The sequence below is a fragment of the Lactuca serriola genome, chromosome 6 (assembly GCF_051521515.1).
Source record: "Lactuca serriola cultivar US96UC23 chromosome 6, Lser_US96UC23_V15, whole genome shotgun sequence".
NCBI classification, from domain to species: domain Eukaryota; kingdom Viridiplantae; phylum Streptophyta; class Magnoliopsida; order Asterales; family Asteraceae; genus Lactuca; species Lactuca serriola.
The window spans coordinates 172939231-172961497 of NC_136413.1; the positions used below are offsets into that span (position 1 = coordinate 172939231).

The 22267-nt window shown below is 39.6% G+C and overlaps 1 pseudogene; it reads right to left on the minus strand.

Moving 5' to 3' along the window:
- Positions 1-20181: 20181 nt before the first annotated feature.
- LOC145060419 (AP2/ERF and B3 domain-containing transcription repressor RAV2 pseudogene) lies at positions 20182-20832 on the minus strand (annotated as a pseudogene).
- Positions 20833-22267: the final 1435 nt, after the last annotated feature.

A 22267-nucleotide genomic window follows, 5' to 3' on the forward strand; every position in this document is an offset into this window, starting at 1 on the left:
CTCCCTAACCTGGTCCTCAGTCAATCTGGTCCCATCCTGGCCACCTGCTCTGGCTCCTGATCCGGATTGTGACTCAAACCACCTCATAACCACCATACTAAAAATAAACTAGAGAGATATTAGATAAAATGCATATCATACCATAGGGACCATTCCCCAACAAAACCCTAAGGCTTGTGACTTCCCTACTACGCATACGGGTCCTGTGCTTCTAGTAGTACGGGCCCATACTACCTTCCACACCTACCCGTATTTGTCTTAGAATTTCATCACAACCACCCTAACAACACTCACTGAAATACGCATACATCCTATTCCCACTTCCTAGAGAAAGGCTAGGCATCTCTCGACTCGTCGGCTGACCCCACATAACTCATCCATGAAACTTCCACTAACCCGGCAGCACTCGTGTATGCTAATCATACATAACACTAGATCCTATAGACAGTCGAATAATTGATTCTACCCTAAGCCCACAACCAAACAAGGAATAGGAATAAGGTTAAATCAAACATTCTTAGACTATAAAATTGTAGTTATGTACAATTTTGATGCATACACTAAGCAACTACAGTAATGATGTCAATTTCATATAAGGAAGAAACCCTAGGCTATGAACCATCATATAATTAGGCAACTCTATCATGTAAATCATGAAGGTACCTAGCCTATTGTTGGATTAGTGTCTAAGTCCATAACTATTTTAGTATGTACTTGACCCGATGGTGCATGGTCCTTTTGGGTTGCCTTCACCAAAGCAACTTGATAGGATGAATTATGGAGAGAAAGGATTAAATATGGTTTATTAATATATTATGGGAATAATATATTAAAGGAGAAATCATATTGTTTAATTAATATTAGTCAATAATTAATTGGTAATTAGTTTTGTGACTAAAAGATATTATTTAAACTTAAGGGACTGGAATTGTAATTATAAGATAATTGCAATTTGGGCCATGGATTGCCTTTTATTATAAGGTGGACGAATTCTATGGGGGAAGCCCATATGAAATCGTCCAAGGCCTTAAGGAAAGGGTTCCATGGGTTGCTTAGGGCTTAAGCAACCAAATTAGGGTTTCCATGTTAGATAACCCTAATTGCCTCACTATATATAGATCCCTTAAGGACCAAAAACGGGGCTAAGACTTCTTCAAGGGTTTCACACGTTTTTGGGCAGCCTCCATCCTCTCTCCTCTTCATCCTCTTGCTTATGGTGTTTGTGAACCATTAGAGGAGTGACAATTGTGACTCTATGCTTTCTAAAGTCAATACAAGGAGATTTGGGATTGTTATTGCTACATAACAATCAAGGTAACATATTAAACCTATTCTCATGTTAATATGATTACTTGAATGCTAAAATTAGGGTTTGTAGTCTTGGATAACTTGCATGTACAATAGAGAAACCTAGATCCAAGCATTAGGGTTTGTATGAGCACATAGGATGTCTTATGACTAAAACCCATTAGTGGTATCAGAGCCTAGACTGGTTTCAATTGTATTGATGCAGTACATGTTCAAAAAATTCAATTTTTGATGTTCTGGAGGCTGGACTCGCCGAGTCCATAGCTGAACTCGCCGAGTCCAGGCAGACTCGACGAGTCCAAGCTTGACTCGACGAGTCAACTCGTCAGATGGGGATATCTTCGCGATTTCTTTCTGTTTTTGCTTATGGATAGTTACCTTATCATATTAGATCAATATAAATCCGATTTTATGATATATTTGATTATATTCTTGATCTAATTAAAGATATTTATCAATTAATAAGATAATTGTTTCCTTATGTGATAATTGATTAATTATTTTGACTAAATTGATAAATTGTTTTGCAAGAAATCATTAAATAAATCAAATATGGATAATTATGTGATTAATTGTTAATTTAGATTATTTGTTATTTGATCCTTGTGCCTTGAAAAGTTTCATATTTTCCCTTTTAGGTTTTATGTTTTAAATTTGAACCCAAAAGTTTTGTTGTTTTGAAATTTAAATAGTTAAAACCCTAATGTTTTGAAAAAGGTTTCAAAACTTGCCCTCAAGTTTTGGAATTTAAATTTTGATTAAATGGTTTAATTTTGATGTATATTTAAATTCTAAACCCTAATGTTTGAAATGTTTCAAAACTTGCCCTCAAGTTTTGGAATTTAAAAGTTGATTAAAAGTTTAATTAGGAATGTTAAATTCTAAAACTCTAGTATTGTTTTGAAAAAGTTCAAATCACACCCTTATGGTTTTATTAATTAATTAAGGTGTATAATTAAAAGAGGTTTAATAAATCCATAAAACTTTAGGTTTACAATTTAATTGAATTAAAAGTATAATTATTAAATTAGACCACCTAGTATTTTAAAAAGTGTGTGGTTTACCGGCACACTAAATGGTTCTAAGAAAAGGTAGCAAAGGGTGACTCAATGTTTGTCATTGTTCGGTGGAGCGTGTGTTGTTTACCGGCACATCGAATAGGTGACTGTAACATGTGAGGGCACCATGTAAGTTTGCATGGTTATTCACACCCGCTTTGTGATCCTTGGCATCCCAGTCACAAACAAGAGGGGCATATCGAGATTTAAACATGACATTGAAAGTTCAATGAATCTCAAAGGATCTAGGAGTTTTCATAGATTTAAAACTTAAATTTCTTTTTCGTTTTTCATGGTGGAAATTAGTGAATCGTCATTCACTTACCTTCAAATGTTCTGCAATTTGGGTTACGACATCCCTCTCCCGAGTTGTAGAATATTGTGTTGGGTCTTAGCCTTAGTATCTCATTTGGGTGATTTACTAAGGACTAAATCAATCAACTAACTTGAATTCGTTTTCTCCCGTTTTGTAGATGTCAAAGTTTGACAACTATGGTCTTTTCAAATCACGTGGAACAAGCATTCCACATGAAGATGATATTCCATGATTCGATCGAGGAACAAGAGATCATAATTCACTTCCTCCTCCTCCTCAAATTATTCTCCCTAACCCACAAGTTCGAAGGCTTGAAAAGTTCAAGATCACTCAAGCCCTTTTGGCAAGTAAACATAAAGAAGTCGGTGTGTGCACACATCCTAGGGATGAAGTCACACATTGATAGGTTAAGAATGTTGGGATCCGTTGTCTGTGAGGAAATGGCTGTTGATTGGGTTCTTCAGTCACTTCCTAACTCATATAATGAGTTCGTAAGAGAGTACTATATGATGAACCGCGACGTGACCCTTATAGATCTCACCTATGTGCTTATTGTTGCTGATTCAGCAATGGTTTGGCGCAATAGAAAAGCAAAGTTGATTGGTGAATCTGTCTTCAAGACCTCTATGGATATAGACAATGGCAACGAAAGACATGCTATGATCGAAAAGTTTGATCATAAGATAAAGGCATGTCTGAAGTAGTTCCATGTCCTGTTCCAAGAGAGTCAATCTGCTTTTATTGCCAAGAGAGAGGGCATTGGAGACAAAGCTGCCCTATTTACCTAAGAGATCTAAGAGATGGGAGAGTCGAAACGTATGGCTCTAATATAGGTAAAATCCATTAACTAACTCTTTTAAGCTTCTATTCTACATTTTTAATACATAATGTGATAAGATTACAATTGATGTTGTGTAAGATCAAAGAAAAGAAAGGAAGCTTAAGGGAAGAAGTGAGCAAAATCTAACCGTGAAGGAATGGATTTCGATCGCATTTCTCAAAGATTAGATTCTTGAGCTACTACTTAGAGTTAGAATTAGATTGCTAAGAAAGATGTATTAGCATAGTTTTTCAATGAATTGCATTGTAAGGACAGTTTTTTCCGCAATAAAATAAATTTTGATTTTAAATTTTATTTATTTATCCTTGCAATGGCGTGTATGAAAAATTGATATTAAAATGTTTCTATTATTAGCAATAATGGATTTGGTTCTTATTATGTTATTTATGGAAAGTCGAGAGTTTACCAAATAGGGAGAGGTTCTCATCGCCCAAGTTTCAATTGGACAGAAACTTGGAATCATGCAACTTGGTTGCACGATGAATGAGAAATTTCATATTTGGAAATTAGACTAATTCATTGACAAAGTGTCAAGTGAAGGACTGGGAGATCGAGCACTCAAAGTTGTGTGTTGATCAAAGTCCACCATAAGAGTAACAAGATATTCGTCATGATTTACTAAAGGTTTAGTAAATATGATTATACTTATAAGATTAAGTGTAATTCTGAATTGATTGAAAAGGTTTAAATCAATAGCAGAACGAATAAGAAGAATCAAGTAGGCAGAAAAATAAAAGTTTCTCCATTCTAAGAAGAAGGGAGAGTACCTTTTATGCTTTATGATAGGTCTTAATGATTAAGAACCATATCTCAATTGATCCTCTAAGCGAGTCTTAGTACAATTGTATGTCTAAGAAGAGGAATCAAGAATTGAAGAAATGGTTAAATCAAGAAGTCTATCATACTTCGTTCAAATAACAAGTCTTAAAGTTAAGATTGTGACATTGAGTGAAAAGTATTAAGAAGGTTTGTAACATTCATCAAATGTGGAAAGTTGTGATGTCTTGGATAAGACAAAGACCAACTAGGACCAATTTATGAAGAGTTTTGATAAAAGCTACACTAACTCTTGAATATTTGTTTGTCAAGAAATGTTTTGACAAGAGAATCTTATATGTCAAGGAGTCAGTAGGAGTCTTTATGGTCTTGAAAGGTTTCAAGAACAAATCAAATAAACATTATCGATCATCACTAGCACACGAGTTGAGGTTTACAACCAATCGTGTTGACATTATTTTGTTTCTGTGCCGATCCAATCGAGTTAATTATGCATGTGAGTCCTATGAGTTCTCATTTGAATGCATAAAAGGCAAGGACCTTGATCAATGAAAAGTACATTGATAAGAAAAAGGTGAGCTGCTTAACTACTTGGAAGACATGGTGGGTAGCTGTGCTACCATAAGGCAAGAAATCGAGATTAAGAAAGTTCGATCCATATGAGTTTGAATTTGTCGTAAACCTTGGTTTTAACAAATTCACATGGATAGGAACACATACACTGTTTAAATCTAAGTGTCATAAGATTTCCTCCTTCATGAAAATGATTGTGAGGAAATGCTTTCACTAAGAAAGATTTTAAGAAGATAGTGATTGTAAAATTGCATTCTCGAATTCAATTATGGTTACGGTATCCCTTTCCATAATTTGAATTGTGAGGTTTGGCAATTGTTTAGACACACATATGAACTATCTAAGGCAAAGGTGTATAAGTTCAAGAAGCCTTGATAAAAGATTATCAAAGCACTAAGTATTAGAAACATGAACTTAAGAAATTCAATAAGCATTGTTTTTCTGAAAGTTAAGCTGTTTCTAAATACATGTCGAAGCTAGTGGGAGCATAAGTGTTATGTTTTATAATAATCATCATGATAGTGGGAGCATAAAAGTTATGACTGTATGATTATTAAGGCACGTATTGCAAGTTGGCAATATTAATTATAGAAAACAAGAGTTATACCTTGCAAAGTCGTAAGGGTTGTAAAGTTGTTTTGCTATAATTAAGGGAGATAATATTATGCTTCATTTCAAATCTAAAGGATTAGGTTGAGAAATGTTAATAAATTTAGTCAAGGGTACATAGTTTGTTCTTAAAATTTCGATTATGATTACGGCATTCCTCTTCACAATTCGAATTTTGAGAACATAGCAAATAAAACATTATGCATCGTGTCCCATACGCTTCGAGTATAGGATTGATTGCAAATGCTTTAATGTTTGACCATTCTAAAATTTTCCAAATGTCTAGCGCATTTAGAGGGAAAAGGGACTAGAATCGGTTTTGACTAAAATAATTAAAAAACTATCAAAAGACAATCCAAAGTTCGACGATGATTGGTTGCTTGTGAGTAGTTGGAAGCATGGTATTGGATGGACCATATCGACATTATTATGAATAGAAAAGATTCTATTAAAAATGAGTTGTCATATGGAAAATATGGAAACGTTTCCATATTGAATGGACCATATTGACGTTATTATAAATAGATAAGATTCTATTAAGAATAAGTTGTCATATGGAAAATATGGAAATGTATCCATATTGGGAATTGAATATTGAAAATCTATGTCTAGATTAGAAACTTTTATGCAAAAGGATGTTCAAAGGAATTTAATTTGAGTGAGAGACATCATATCTAAGGAATTGTCTTGTAACAATCTCCGATAGAGGACTTTGTAATATCATTGGCAATAGTCTTAGTGACTTTGGTGCAGTGACATTACGAAAGGATCGTTGCATAGAATATTAGAATCTAGCATATTCTATAAGTAACAAAATTTGATATTCTCACACTTATGAAAAAGGATTTGGAGCTGTGAAATGAGAATGATTTGAACTGTGTTCAATTTGATCTATTTCACAAAAGTAAGAACCATAGGTAAACATTGTGTGCATGCTAAGAGCATGGGACAAGTGTAATAATTCAAGTAAGAAGTTGATTACCCGAAACGACAAATAATGAGTAATCGATATGGTGATAAATAAAAGGAGTTTTATTTATACTCAAAGGTTTGAGGCCATATGGGATTAGTATTATTCTTGTGTTTCACATTTGCATGTTTTGACTTCCAGAATAATTGAATTTATTAAGAATAATCGAATTATTCGAACGGGCCACAGTCGTTCATATGTTGGAAGTAGGTATGAATAAAGACTGTCGTGAATTGGTGTGTGTATTGTCTAAAGAGCATTAGACATAAGCAAATGTTTGCTGCAACATTCATGAGTGCTTACGAATATGATTTGAGCATTGGATTAAACCCACGCTCACTTGGATCACTCCATGAATTGCATCACGAGTGATTGGTGAGATGATAACATCTTATATTTTTGAAACCGAGATGTGTGAGTTGTATCTTGCAAATCGGTTGCACATTGATAATATGTAAACGCACCAGTAACTTGGTGTTATAAAACATATTGTTGTGTGATTCGGTGAGTAAGTGCAAGCAAGCATTGTCTCAAAGTTTATCCGTTCCTTTTATCCAAAGTAGGATAAAAGCGATATCTTTGGGCCCCTCGATGATTTAGTGATGACAAACGTAAATGCTTGGCCGGGCCAGGGCTAATTTGATTTGTTTAATTAGTCAGTCGTCATAAATCGGGAATCGAGATATAGTACAAAGAGAATGATTTGAAATCATATCTCATATGATATCTAGAATGGAGGAATATATGATCCCTTATCTAAGGACACGCGTATCTGATAGGATCAGAGTTGACAGCGGCTTTGGAAAGCTACGATTGCAGATCAGGATCTGAAGTTATACGCAGAATAGTTATTAGACTTATCCAAGTGGGAGACTGTTGGATTAGTGTTTAAGTCCATAACTATTTTGGTATGTACTTGACCCGATGGTGCATGGTCCTTTTGGGTTGCCTTCACCAAAGCAACTTGATAGGATGAATTATGGAGAGAAAGGATTAAATATGGTTTATTAATATATTATGGGGATAATATATTAAAGGAGAAATCATATTGTTTAATTAATATTAGTCAATAATTAATTGGTAATTAGTTTTGTGACTAAAAGAGATTAATTAAACTTAAGGGACTGGAATTGTAAGTATAAGATAATTGCAATTTGGGCCATGGATTGCCTTTTATTATAGGATGGACGAATTCTATGGGGGAAGCCCATGTGAAATCATCCAAGGCCTTAAGGAAAGGGCTCCATGGGTTGCTTAGGGCTTAAGCAACCAAATTAGGGTTTCCATGTTAGATAACCCTAATTGCCTCACTATATATAGATCCCTTAAGAACCAAAAACGGGGCTAAGACTTCTTCAAGGGCTTCACACGTTTTTGGGCAGCCTCCATCCTCTCTCCTCTTCATCCTCTTGCTTATGGTGTTTGTGAACCATTAGAGGAGTGACAATTGTGACTCTATGCTTTCTAAAGTCAATACAAGGAGATTTGGGATTGTTATTTCTACATAACAATCAAGGTAACATCTTAAACCTATTCTCATGTTAATATGATTACTTGAATGCTAGAATTAGGGTTTGTAGTCTTGGATAACTTGCATGTACAATAGAGAAACCTAGATCCAAGCATTAGGGTTTGTATGAGCACATAGGATGTCTTATGACTAAAACCCATCACCTATCACTAGCATGATGTTCTAACATATCATAATATCAAATAATTGTATGGTAATTTAGGGTCTACTTACTGGCTCCGACTGATCATACACATCACATCCTTTCTTGGTTATTTTTTAAAACAATTTTGAAAATCTTTTTTAAAACCCTTGCAGTTCTGTGGTTTGAGATTGGATTCACGCAGGTGTTCCTCTAATTCGCTCAAACCAAGGCACTGATACCAACTTGTAACGACTCAAAAATCACAACCATTTTAAACTTTTCAAATCAACCCATTTACTAATTAAAGTGTTTACAAAATCATTCTTTTCAAAACAGAGTTTCCCAAGATTATTAACATAAAATTAGGATGTGTACGATTACGCCTTTGCCTTCCTACGATCCTCAGAAGCACCTGAAACCATAACCATAAACTGTAAACCAACGCTTACTGATTTTCCCCCAAAGTAGCACCACACAATAAACATAGCATATACAACAAGCATGCTGGGTACAATTAGTCATCGGACTGGAATACCCCTGGGTCCACAACCGCCTGTTTGGATTACTCCTGGCCCAATCAATCATCAGACTAGAATGCCAATATACAACAGGTCCAATCAGTAATCAGACTGGAATACCAATATAAAATGGGCCCACTCAGTCATCGGACTAGAATACCCTCGGGTCCACTCAACCATTGGGCTGGAATACCCCCGGTCTGTTGACTCACGCACAAAGCAGTAAATTTTCAACCCAACACAATATGTCGACATATAACAGATAACAAACAATATCAACAGACAGATAATCATGCAGCTAGAAATCACAGGTAGTCCTAAAGATTTACCAGTCTACCTATATCATCAACTACCATATAATCATACAAGTCTATCCCATACTCAACATATCATAAATCAATGTATAACATGATATCAATCCATTAGGTCGGCCTTGGTGCCTTCGACTCGTAAGTATAATGAGGAGAATCACCTCACAGTCTGACAAAAATTTGAACGATAAACAACTCCAAATACCGGCTATACATGTCACCTATTCAACAGATAGAGACCAAGACTCAACTATTGCTCAAAATACCCAAAATACCCTTAAGTCAAACTTGGTCAAATTCAAAGTCAAAGGATCAATAAAAGTCAACCCTGACCGACTATGACCAACATACTCGGCTCGTATGTCGCGCGTACACACGATCCAGATCGGGCTCCCTCAGGCGTACTTCTGACGTTCGACAAGTTATGGCTAGCATACACAATGGCTTAACAACTTCATTTTGAGGACTTATTTCCTTAATTCACAATGTCCAAATCTCAGTCTTAGTCCCAAATGGCATCCCAAACCATAAAGTTTCCAACTTTATGGTTCTACATGTCTAAATCAAGCCTAATAAGAAAACCCTAACTTATCTTAACCATTAAAGCTCTTAATGGTTTGCATGAATGTAACATCGTAAATTTCAAAATAATTTTTCGCATAATATAAAAACATATTCATTTAATTTTCATAAAAACATCAATGTTTGAAACTCCAATCCATGACATATAAAGAATCCCAAGATCACATAACATAAAAATCCCGTGTGTGTGTACTGATCAAGCTGGCGCCTTCCCACGGTCATCACTAGTACCTGAAACAAATGACACCAACACTGTAAGCACAAAGCTTAGTGAGTTCCCCAAAATACCACACATAACACATATTAGCCACTCGAGGCTATAACTCTGTGGGTCCGTGGACCCTACTCTGTGAACCCTCTCGTTCTAACTCAGTGAACCTTCCGGTTCCAACTCTATAAACATGCACAACATAAATCACATAGAATAATGCAGTACAACACATAACATACATATAGCATAAAAATACTCTGTCACATAACTCTGATTACCTACTCAAGGTAAAGTATAGTGAGAAGACTCACCTCGCGTATCTCGATAACTCGCAAATCCCGGAAATCACTCGCGCTCGATCCCCCGAGCTATAATCCTCCTTTAACACAATATATCTCTAATTAACACTTTCACAACTAAGGTTGAATACCCCTATCAAGTCAACACTGGTCAACTCTGGTCAACGGTCAACTCTGACCGGACTAGACGAGTGCACTAGAGCGACTCGGCGAGTCTATACGTGTTCACTGACTCCCTAGAATCCTCTCTTGATACGTCGAGTACTTCCCTGACTCGACGAGTTCCACCTGGCATGAATCGCGGGGCCACCACGAATCAACTTGGCGAGTTCCAGCTTGACTTAGTCCACCCGTCAACCCTCTCTGACTCTCACTGACTCACTTAGTCAACCCCTTAACTCAGCAAGACCACTCGCTGAGTGGTTATGGAAAATCTTCATGCTACTCGCCGAGTCTGTTCTTCGGACTCGGCGAGTCTATGCCATGCATAAACTCAAACTCACTCCTGAGGTCAGATCCGTTCCAATAACTCATAGATCCAGTCCTCCCAAGCACATACATCACGTAAAGTTACAATCTTAGTGCTCATGCAAAGGTCCAAAGGCCTTATTTGATTATATGGTCTCTAGAATGCTATTCTAAGCTCATGGCCTCCATTAACACTCATAAAGCTTGAGGGAAAAGAGTCTCTGGACCTCTTTGGGTCCAGATCTAAAGCACCAACACAAGAAGAGGCCAATTACTCCATGGATCATTCCACAAAGAAACCCTAACTCTAAGATTTACACCAAGGACTGAGAAAGGAACGAATGGTTACCTCAAATGAAGTCTCTGAGCTCAGGAATCACTGGATTAGCACCTTCTTTGGTCTCCTCTTGCCTTGATCCTCTTCTATATGCAAAAACACCCACAAATAGTCAAGGATCTTCCTTTTCTCTCTCACAAAATGCTCAAAGACTCTTTAGGGTTCTCTCTGGGGTTGGTGGCCGCAAATGACGGCCATAAGCCCCTTTAAATAGGTCTCATACCCTGGAAATTAGGGTTTCATTAAACAGCGTGGACTCGTCGAGTCCGAACGCGAACCCTTGCCCAAACTGCGATCCTACTCGGCGAGTTTGAGCTCCAACTCGCCGAGTCTCCTTACAAATCACCAAAAATTATAAGAATAAATAATACCTGGGAATCCGGGCTGTTACAATTCTCCCCCACTAGAACTAGACTTCGCCCTCGAAGTCTCGCTCTGCAAATAACTCCGGATGCTGCTCACGCATCTCATGCTCCGGCTCCCAAGTCATCTCGGACCCCTTCCGATGCTGCCACCGAACCAAAACCAAGGGTATCTCCTTGTTCCTCAGAACCTTGATTTTCCGATCTCTGATTGCCACTAGTCTCTCAGCATAATTCAGGTTTGCATCCACCTGAATATCCTCTAATGGAACCACTGCCGACTCATCGGCTATACACTTCCGCAGTTGCGACACATGGAAAGCGTCGTGAATCTGCCCCAACTCTGTTGGCAAATCCAAACGATAGGCTACCCGGCCTACCCTCACGATCACTCGGAATGGTCCAATATATCGGGGCCCCAACTTGCCCCTCTTCCTGAATCGAATCACTCCTTTCCAAGGAGAGACCTTCAGGAGTACAAGGTCGCCGACCTGAAACTCAAGCTCGGACTGGCGTCTGTCTGTATAACTCTTCTGACGACTCTAAGCGGTCAACAACCTCTGTCTGACCTGCTGGATCTGCTCTATCTTCTAGAGCACGATCTTTGTACTGCCCATCACACGCTGTCCAACCTCTCCCCAACAAATGGGGGTCCGACACCTCCTCCCATACAACAGCTCAAAGGGCGGCATACCAATGCTCGATTGATAGCTGTTGTTGTAGGAAAACTCCACCAAGGGCAAGTACGTATCCCAACTCCCCCCGAAATCCAGCACACATGCCCGGAGCATGTCCTCAAGCGTCTGAATCGTCCGCTCACTCTGCCCGTCCGTCTGGGGGTGATATGCGGTACTAAAATGCAGTCTAGTACCCAACTCCTCGTGAAACTTTTTCCAGAATCTGGAAGTGAAACGCACATCATGGTCTGAAACAATCGAGATCGGCACTCCATGCCGTGACACCACTTCCCTCACATACACCTCTGCCAATTTCTCTGCTGAAGAACTCTCACTGATAGCAAGAAAGTGAGAGCTCTTCGTCAACCTGTCCACAATCACCCAAATTGCATCAACTCCCCTGGCAGTCCTTGGCAATTTGGTGATAAAATCCATGGTGATCTGTTCCCACTTCCATTCGGGAACCTCCAACGGCTGCAACTTACCATGTGGCCTCTGGTGCTCGGCCTTAACCCTACGGCAGTTCAAGCACCTCTCAACAAACCACGCAACATCCCTCTTCATACAAGGCCACCAATACTCTTTCCTCAGGTCCAAATACATCTTAGTTGCCCCAGGATGGATTGAAAATTTCGACCGATGAGCTTCTTCCGTCAAAATGGTATGCGTTCCTCCCACAAACGGCACCCAGATACGCCCCTGGAATGTCATAAGCCCCCGACCATCGGTAACGAACTCTGAAATCAATCCAACAACTCGCTCTTTCTTCTGCATCTCAGGTTGCACAGCCTCGGCCTGTGCCCCACGAATGGCTTCCAACACTGGAGCTACCACGGTCAATCTCAAACATACATCCCGCAGCAGGGTGCTCTCTGCCCTGCGGCTCAATGCATCGGCTACAACATTAGCCTTGCCTGGGTGGTACAGGATCTCATAATCATAATCCTTGACCAAATCCAACCACCTTCTCTGTCGCATATTTAGGTTGGGTTGATCCATCAAATACTTCAAACTCTTATGGTCCGTGTATATCGTACACCGAACCCCATACAGGTAGTGACACCAAATCTTGAGGGCGAACACCACTGCCCCCAACTCTAGATCATGGGTGGGATATCTCGTCTCATGAGGCTTCAGCTGCCTCGATGCATATGCTATCACATGCCCTCTCTGCATCAGCATCGCCCCCAACCCCAAAATCTATGCATCACAGTATACCACAAAGTCCTCCATCCCTTCCGGGAGGGCTAACACTGGGGCTTCGCATAACCTGCCAACCCTAGGAAACTCCTGATCTCGGAAGGTGACCTCGGCACCTCCTAACTCATCACCGCCTCAACTTTGGCCGGGTCGACCAATATCCCTTTCTGGTTAACGAGATGTCCTAGGAACTAGACCTCCCGCAACCAGAAATCACACATGGAGAATTTGGCATAAAGCCTCTCCGATCTTAGAACTCCGAGAATCTCCCTCAAATGCTCCTCATGCTGCTCTCTAGATCTTGAATATACCAAAATGTCGTCGATAAATACAATCACCGACCGATCCAGCATCGGCCTGCACACTCGGTTCATGAGATCCATGAACACTACCGGGGCATTGGTGAGCCTGAAAGGCATCACCACAAACTCGTAATGCCCATAACGCGTCCTGAACGCTGTCTTCTGGACGTCCTCATCTCGCACCCTCACCTGATGATATCGAGACCTCAAATCGATCTTGGAGAACCAAGATGCTCCCTGTAGCTGATCGAACAAATCGTCGATCCTCGGCAATGGGTAACGGTTCTTGACCGTCAGCTTGTTCAACTCCCGGTAATCAATGCACATCCGGTGTGAACCATCCTTCTTCTTGACAAAAAGGATAGGCACTCCCCACGGCGAGCTGCTCGGCCGAATAAACCCCTTCCTCAGCAGCTCCTGAAGCTGGGAGGATAACTCTTGCATCTCTGGAGGTGCAAGGCAATAAGGCACCTTAGCGATAGGTGCAGCCCCCCCCCCCCCCCCCGGAACCAAATCGATACTGAACTCTACTTGCCTCACAGGAGGCACACCCGGCAACTCCTCAAGAAATAAATCCGAGAACTCACGCACTATCGGAACCTCCTCAACTGACCTCGGTCTCTCGGAATCCACCCGCGTATCCATCACATACGCCACAAAACCCTTACAGCCCTGCTGTAGACACTGCCTCGCCCTACCGGCCGAACAAAACACTGATCCAGAACGTGTACCCTCTCCGTACACCGTAAGAACTCCCCCATTAGGGTCTCGTATGGTCACCAGCTGTCGCTCGCAGTCGATAACCGCACCGAATCTGCTCAACCAGTCCATGCCCACAATGACACAGACATCACCCATCGCAATAGGAACCAAATCAATCGGAAACTCAACACCGAAAATCTCGAAGACGCACCCTCGGAGAACCTCCGTGGCATATATCACCCTCTCGTCAGCTATGGAAACTCTCAGAGGCTGACTCAACGCCTCACGTCTAACACTGATATGCTGACTAAAAGCCAAAGATACAAAAGACCGACTCGCACCCGAGTCAAATAACACCAAGGCAGGTACAGAATTCACAAGAAAAGTACCTACGCATAACATAATATAAGCATAATATCTCAACATCAAAATAAATACATGAAATAATACATACCAGTCACGACATCGGGCGCTGCGCGGACCTCCTCCGCGATCAACTGAAAAGCTCTCCCTCGTGCCCTCGGCGCCTCGGCCTTCACTGGCCGACTCTCGGTAGCTCTGATGGCGGCAGGGGCAGATCCCTGAGGTGCTCCCTGAGATGATCCTCACAATTGCGGACACTCTGCCTTCCGGTGTCCGGTCTGGTTGCAGTGGAAACACACCGCAAACCCCTTGGGGAAGTCCTTGGTCATATGCCCCTCCTTGCCACACTTGTAGCAAGATCCCGCTCTACAGACTCCATCATGACCCTTGCCTCACTTCCCACAAGTGTGGCCCTTCTGGCTCCCTGATTTGGGATCAGCGGGCTTGGCCCGCTTGGCTGCCGGCTGAGACTGCGTCGGTCGCCGATCCCTCCCCTGAGACTCTGCCTCCTCCCTAGCCTGAGTCTCTAGCTCAATCTCCCTCTTCCGGGCATTTCCCTGAAGCTCGGCAAATGTCCGGTACGAGGAGTTCGCCACGAACTCCCGAATGTCTCACCTCAAGATACTCAAATATCGGCTCATACGTGCCTGCTCAGTGGACACGTGCTCAGGGCAGAACATCGCCCTCTCATGGAACATCCTGGTAATCACCGTAACATACTCAGTACCTTGCTTGAGGGTCAGAAACTCCTGGGCCAAACGCTCCCTCTCCACCTGGGGAACGTACTCATCTCGGAACATGGCAGTGAACCTCTCCCAGGTCACTGCCGCAAGCTCAGCAGGCGTAAAGTGCGCCGTCACAAACTTCCACCAGTCCTTCGCTCCCAAGCGAAGCTGGTTCAGCGCGAACCGAACTCTCAAATGCTCAGGAGATGAGCAAGTGAAGAAACACCCCTCTATGTCAGAAATCCATCTCATAGCCGCCACTGGGTCCTGGGTCCCATCAAACTCCGGTGGTTTTGTGTTGCTGAACTCTCGGAACAGCAACGCATCACCACCCTGCGGCCTCGCGGCAGCAATAGCTGCGGTGGCCGCTGCAACAGAAGCCTCAGAAAGAGCGGCATAACGCTCGTCGAAGGTCTCAATCAACGTGGTCTTAATAGACCCGGACATCTCTGGTATCTCTGCCCTGATGGCCGCAGCCACCTCCTCATGGATGATCCGGCGGATCTCCTCATCACTGGCCCCACTGCTCTCGGGCATAAGACGTGTCCTCACCATGATCTACCTCTGAAATACAACATACGATAAATTAGAATCCAATCGAGCATACTCACACTCGACAACTCATTCCTCCTTGATCCTTGGTATTCCAAAGATTCCTACTTGGGTTGTACACCACTCCGGTGGTTTCAATAGTACGGGCCCAATACTACTGTCCGCACCGTATCATAATACACCCCAAGTCCTCCTCTTCGGATCCCAAATTCCAAGTACTCTATCATATATAATCCACTCTTTAACAGATCTCTCATAAGCCCCTCGCTGCTACCTACTCACTCTCAAGCATCTCATAGCATCTCACCTCTCCCTAGGCTAAGGCATCACAAATCAGGCCACTCTAGTCCTAATAAGAGTACCTAGCCTACTCTAGCATGAGAATACATCATATTAATATTAATATCACATAACATGAGGGTATTTTGGGAAATCACCGTTCGGGCACGGACTGATCATACACACAACTCTGCTCTGCGTTCTTCCAAAAATCTTTTACTCTTTTTGAAAATACTTCTCAAATCCTCAGTTTGAGTTCAAATACGCCCGAAGGTGTACTCGAATCCCTCAAACCAAGGCTCTGATACCAACTTGTAACATCGTAAATTTCAAAATAATTTTTCGCATAATATAAAAACATATTCATTTAATTTTCATAAAAACATCAATGTTTGAAACTCCAATCCATGACATATAAAGAATCCCAAGATCACATAACATAAAAATCCCGTGTGTGTGTACTGATCAAGTCGGCGCCTTCCCACGGTCATCACTAGTACCTGAAACAAATGACACCAACACTGTAAGCACAAAGCTTAGTGAGTTCCCCAAAATACCACACATAACACATATTAGCCACTCGAGGCTATAACTCTGTGGGTCTGTGGACCCTACTCTGTGAACCCTCTCGTTCTAACTCAGTGAACCTTCCGGTTCCAACTCTATAAACATGCACAACATAAATCACATAGAATAATGCAGTACAACACATAACATACATATAGCATACAAATACTTTGTCACATAACTCTGATTACCTACTCAAGGTAAAGTATAGTAAGAAGACTCACCTCGCGTATCTCGATAACTCGCAAATCCCGGAAATCACTCGCGCTCGATCCCCCGAGCTATAATCCTCCTATAACACAATATATCTCTAATTAACACTTTCGCAACTAAGGTTGACTACCCCTATCAAGTCAACACTGGTCAACTCTGGTCAATGGTCAACGGTCAACTCTGACCGGACTCGGCGAGTGCACTAGAGCGACTCGGCGAGTCTATACGTGTTCACTGACTCCCTAGGATCCTCTCTTGACATGTTGAGTACTTCCCTGACTCGACGAGTTCCACCTGGCATGAATCGCGGGGCCACCACGACTCAACTCGCCGAGTCTCAAGATCAACTCGGCGAGTTCCAGCTTGACTCAGTCCACCCGTCAACCCTCTCTGACTCTCCCTGACTCACTTAGTCAACCCCTTAACTCGGCAAGACCACTCGCTGAGTGGTTATGGACAATCTTCATGCTACTCGCCGAGTCTGTTCTTCGGACTCGGCGAGTCTATGCCATGCATAAACTCAAACTCACTCCTGAGGTCAGATCCGTTCCAATAACTCATAGATCCAGTCCTTCCAAGCACATACATCACGTAAAGTTACAATCTTGGTGCTCATGCAAAGGTCCAAAGGCCTTATTTGATGATATGGTCTCTAGAATGCTATTCTAAGCTCATGGCCTCCATTAACACTCATAAAGCTTGAGGGAAAAGAGTCTCTGGACCTCTTTGGGTCCAGATCTAAAGCACCAACACAAGAAGAGGCCAATTACTCCATGGATCATTCCACAAAGAAACCCTAACTCTAAGATTTACACCAAGGACTGAGAAATGAACGAATGGTTACCTCAAATGAAGTCTCTGAGCTCAAGAATCACTGGATTAGCACCTTCTTTGGTCTCCTCTTGCCTTGATCCTCTTCTATATGCAAAAACACCCACAAATAGTCAAGGATCTTCCTCTTCTCTCTCACAAAACGCTCAAAGACTCTTTAGGGTTCTCTCTGGGATTGGTGGCCGCAAATGACGGCCATAAGCCCCTTTAAATAGGTCTCATACCCTGGAAATTAGGGTTTCATTAAACAGCGTGGACTCGCCGAGTCCAGACGCGAACCCTTGCCCAAACCGCGATCCTACTCGACGAGTTTGAGCTCCAACTCGCCGAGTCTCCTTACAAATCACCAAAAATTATAAGAATAAATAATACCTGGGAATCTGGGTTGTTACAATGAAAGAATCTAAGGGACCAAGGTCATATTTTGATGACTTAAGAGATGGAAATACATCCAAAAGGACAACCCAAATGTTCTAAAGGATGCCATACACAAGAAAGGCCATATTTGGGGACAAAAGCTCATATTATCATCATGCAAGCTAGATCTAGCAACTTAATCATCAAGGTGAGAACTTTTTACCTTGTGGAGACGGAGAATGATACAAAACTTCCAAATCCAAGCTTGCTTCTAGCTTCTAAGGTTCACTACCACCTTCTTCCTCATTTGGAACACACAAAAACACACTCAAAGGTCTCAAAATGAAATGCTCTCACTTAGAGCTTGCTTGGGTTCGTTTCTCATAGAGGGAGTCTGATGAAGAAATGAGACATGAGGCTATAATGGGGGTTTAAATATGGACCAAACCCTAAAAATTAGGGTTTGCACATTCTTCACGTACACCTTGAGTACGAGGTGTACACCCAACGTACTAGGGCGTGCCCTAGTACGCCTAGTGTACACAACGTACGCTCAGCGTACTACACTTGGACCAAATTACTGTATTGCCACTATTGGCCATTTTGTAATCATTTTCAATCCCAAAGGCTAAAATACAATATTATTCAAACATAGGGTTGAAATTGAAAATTACCTTAACATCAGGATGTTACATGAACGATTTTGAAACATACTTACCTTCGTTTAAGAGAATATTTTTGGTGTAGTCATTTTTACATATTGTTTTCTCTTAATTATTTTTTACCGATAAATACGGGTTACCATAAGGGTGACATTTAAACAAACTATGTAGCTTTTTTGTTGTTATTATTATTATTATTATTATTATTATTATTATTATTATGATATGGCAAACTAACTACTCTTAATTACCACCTATTTAGTTCCGGTGCTTTTTTATACAAAATCCTTATAAAGATGGTGTTTTTTAAACATACAATAGATGGTTTTTTTTGAATGATTTTAAAACATAATTACCATTATAAGCCATTTTCCCTTAGTTGTAAAGAATGTTGTGTATGTAAATAGAGAAAGTCAAGAATTATATAAAAAAAACTAATTAAGGTTATGTATTATGGTATTAATATAGGTAAATGTTTGTTTAAAAAAAAAGATGCCGTTGAACGGCTTGTCAATGGGTCAAACATCTCTCATTGGTCGTGGTCAATCGTTGAAGGCACCACAATGGTCCATGGTCACGACCCACAACGAGGCACTGGAATAGTATTTGTTATCGTGGTTCGTGGCCACGTAAACCAGAACACCCAATTGCATTTTTGTAACTTCTTTATATAAATTTTTACATAATTAGCATTCTTAATAATTAAAAAATTATTTTTAAAACATATCTAAAATATGTTTTATGGATAAATCGAGCAAGTGGTAAAACTAAACACATGTTTCCTACTAATTAAATGTATGTCGTTTACTTGCGTTTTACTCACGAAACTGTTTTATTTTTTTTATTTTTCTATTTGTTTGATGCAATGGGTCAAAGCAACCGAGAAATAAAAAATAGATAGGAATAAGATGGTGTGAAAACTGATAAGAGTAAAAAGCTAACGGATAAATTTTAATGAATTTTAATACATAAGACTTTTCTTTGTTTTTATTGTATATTATTAAAATATATTAAATATAATTACAAAAGTTATAAACTTGTAATATGTTCTAGTAAAACAAATGTAAAAGTTTTTATGTAATGAAAGTTATTTTGGATGATTTGTAAAAATATGTTTGGTACGTTATAAATAATTTATTGATGGATTTTTCAAGTTGTTATATTTTGATATAAGAAAATAACTTTTAAATTTTTTATTTAAACTAATATTTTAATGAATTTATAAAGATTCTTTTGAAAAAGGTATACAATTTATAAAGATTCTTTTGAAAAAGGTATACAATTTTTTAATTATAATCTCTTAAGTGAAAACTAAATATAAAGGTAAATGTCACTATAGCCCATTCAACTATCGTCATTTATCCTATTTGGTCACTAAAGTATTTTTTTTGCCCAATAGGTCATTAAACTTACAACTTACAGGTCTATTAAGTCATTTTAGTTGGTTTTTAACAGATCTTCCGTTAACTAGTAATTATAATATACAAGAATGGTCCCTATGATTTCAATTTCTTTCGTGGTTGGTCCCTTACTAGCATCGTTCGTCACTTGCACCACTACCATTCTTGAACATATTGTAAAGTTGCTTGTTCTTGAATATTAGAGCTACCTGACCTGTTTTGTGTCTTCCAGTCGATGTAAAGTTGCTTGTCTAAACCCATGGAAACCTGAAAGCTCACAATGTCACCATCTTTTAAGTTCTTTTCCTTCACAAATCGGCTCCAACCTTTGCTTAAAACGTAACTCTGACTACTATTCAAGTATGAGTAACGAAATCACGAAATCTCCATACATTCATCCCAATGTCTTCGAAATGTAAAAGAACTCCTTTGGAAGTGCTTCCACTTTGCAACGGTAAGTGCTTCTCTGCATGCTGCTTTGGTATCACTAACCGGTTCAGTTTTCCGACATCGCTGGGGTGACTGTCTTCTCAAAAAGTTGTTCCCGGGCGTTGACCAAGTTTTCGCTCGGGGTGACTGTCTTCTCTTACTTTGTTCTAGCTCATCATTATATGCGTGTTTCCTCAACAAAGCGACGATATCAACTTTTGAATGAAAATTAAAGAAACTAGCTTCCAACTCCGCTTCATCGGTGTCAAGAACCATGTTGCCCCCACTGCCGATCAGTGGAAGTGTAGTCACCGGTGCTGCAACTGTTGAAGTTGTTTCTGTAGTTGTGCTTTGATTATCAGTGGAACTTCCTTCCATTGTAATTAGTGTTCTTGAAGGAGATAGAAGCTGGAAGAAGAATGAGGTTCTATATAGAGAGAGAGAAATATGATGTATATGAAGTGGGTGTAAGAGAAAGGTTGAGTATAATAGTTGACGGGGTTGCCCGAGGTAAAGGGTGGTGGTTGTCGGAATTAAACGGTGATGACGTCGGTGATGAACTATGTTGGTATAAGACCAACCACGAAAGAAACTGAAATCATAGGGACTATTCTTGTAAATTATAATTACTAGTTAACGGGAGATCTATTAAAAACTAACGAAAATGACTTAATAGACATGCAAGTTGTAAGTTTAATGACCTATTGAGTAAAAAAAATACTTTAGTGACCAAATAGAATAAATGACGATATTTGAATGGGCTATAGTGACATTTACCCTAAATATAAACATTCATAAAAAAAATGAGCACATATCTATTATAATAAATGAAGGTTTTTTTTTTTGTCATATGTCATCTTCTCCTTCATTTGGACACATGACATTTTCTAGAATTTTTAAATTTTCTATTTTCCACTTGTCATTTTATTGTATTTTTCATTTTATTAAATTAAAATTCTACATTTAATGTGTAAGGTAATATATATATATATATATATATATATATATATATATATATATGTAAAGTATTTATTAGAAAGAGTTTATATATGTAATGTATTCAATACATTAAAGTCTCATTATATTTAATAATTCAAAATTTTTCTCATTTTCTTATAAATTCAAACTTTTCAAATTGTTAAAATTTTATATTTATTTTTTTAGTTAAACCCATGTAATACATGGGTCTCACACCTAGTATATATATATATATATATATATATATATATATATATATATATATATATATATATATATATATATATATCATTAAGAATGCCTGGGAAATTGCATATTTCATTAAGAATGTCTGGTACTTCACCATTTTTGATTTATTTTGCAGGCATTATGGTGCATGGATCTTGGAGCTTGGAGCATGGATTTTGGAGCTTTAGAGCATGAAGAGAAGATGAACTGATCATTCCATGGTAGAAAACATGAAGACATAGCCCAATTCATTGTTGCATTGTCATCATAGCAAAGGACTATGTTTGAAATGCGGTTTTTGTCACACTAACATGGGTCGTGTTTGTCCTTTATCATCTCATATTTGAGCAACATGACCCGTGGTGAAGCTAGACTGAAGATGGAGCCAACAATGAAGACTTATTTGATTTTTAGCAAAAAGTATGGGTCATGCCAAAAACACATGGTCAAGACAAATGGTCATGCCAAAAACACATGGGCAAAAGGCATGGCCATGCTAAAAACGCATGGCCTTATGGCATGCACGTGAACATTAATTAAAATAGGAGATGTCGCCATTTTGAGGCAGCGATGGTTTCTGGAGCAAATTTGGGCTATTTTGGGAGAT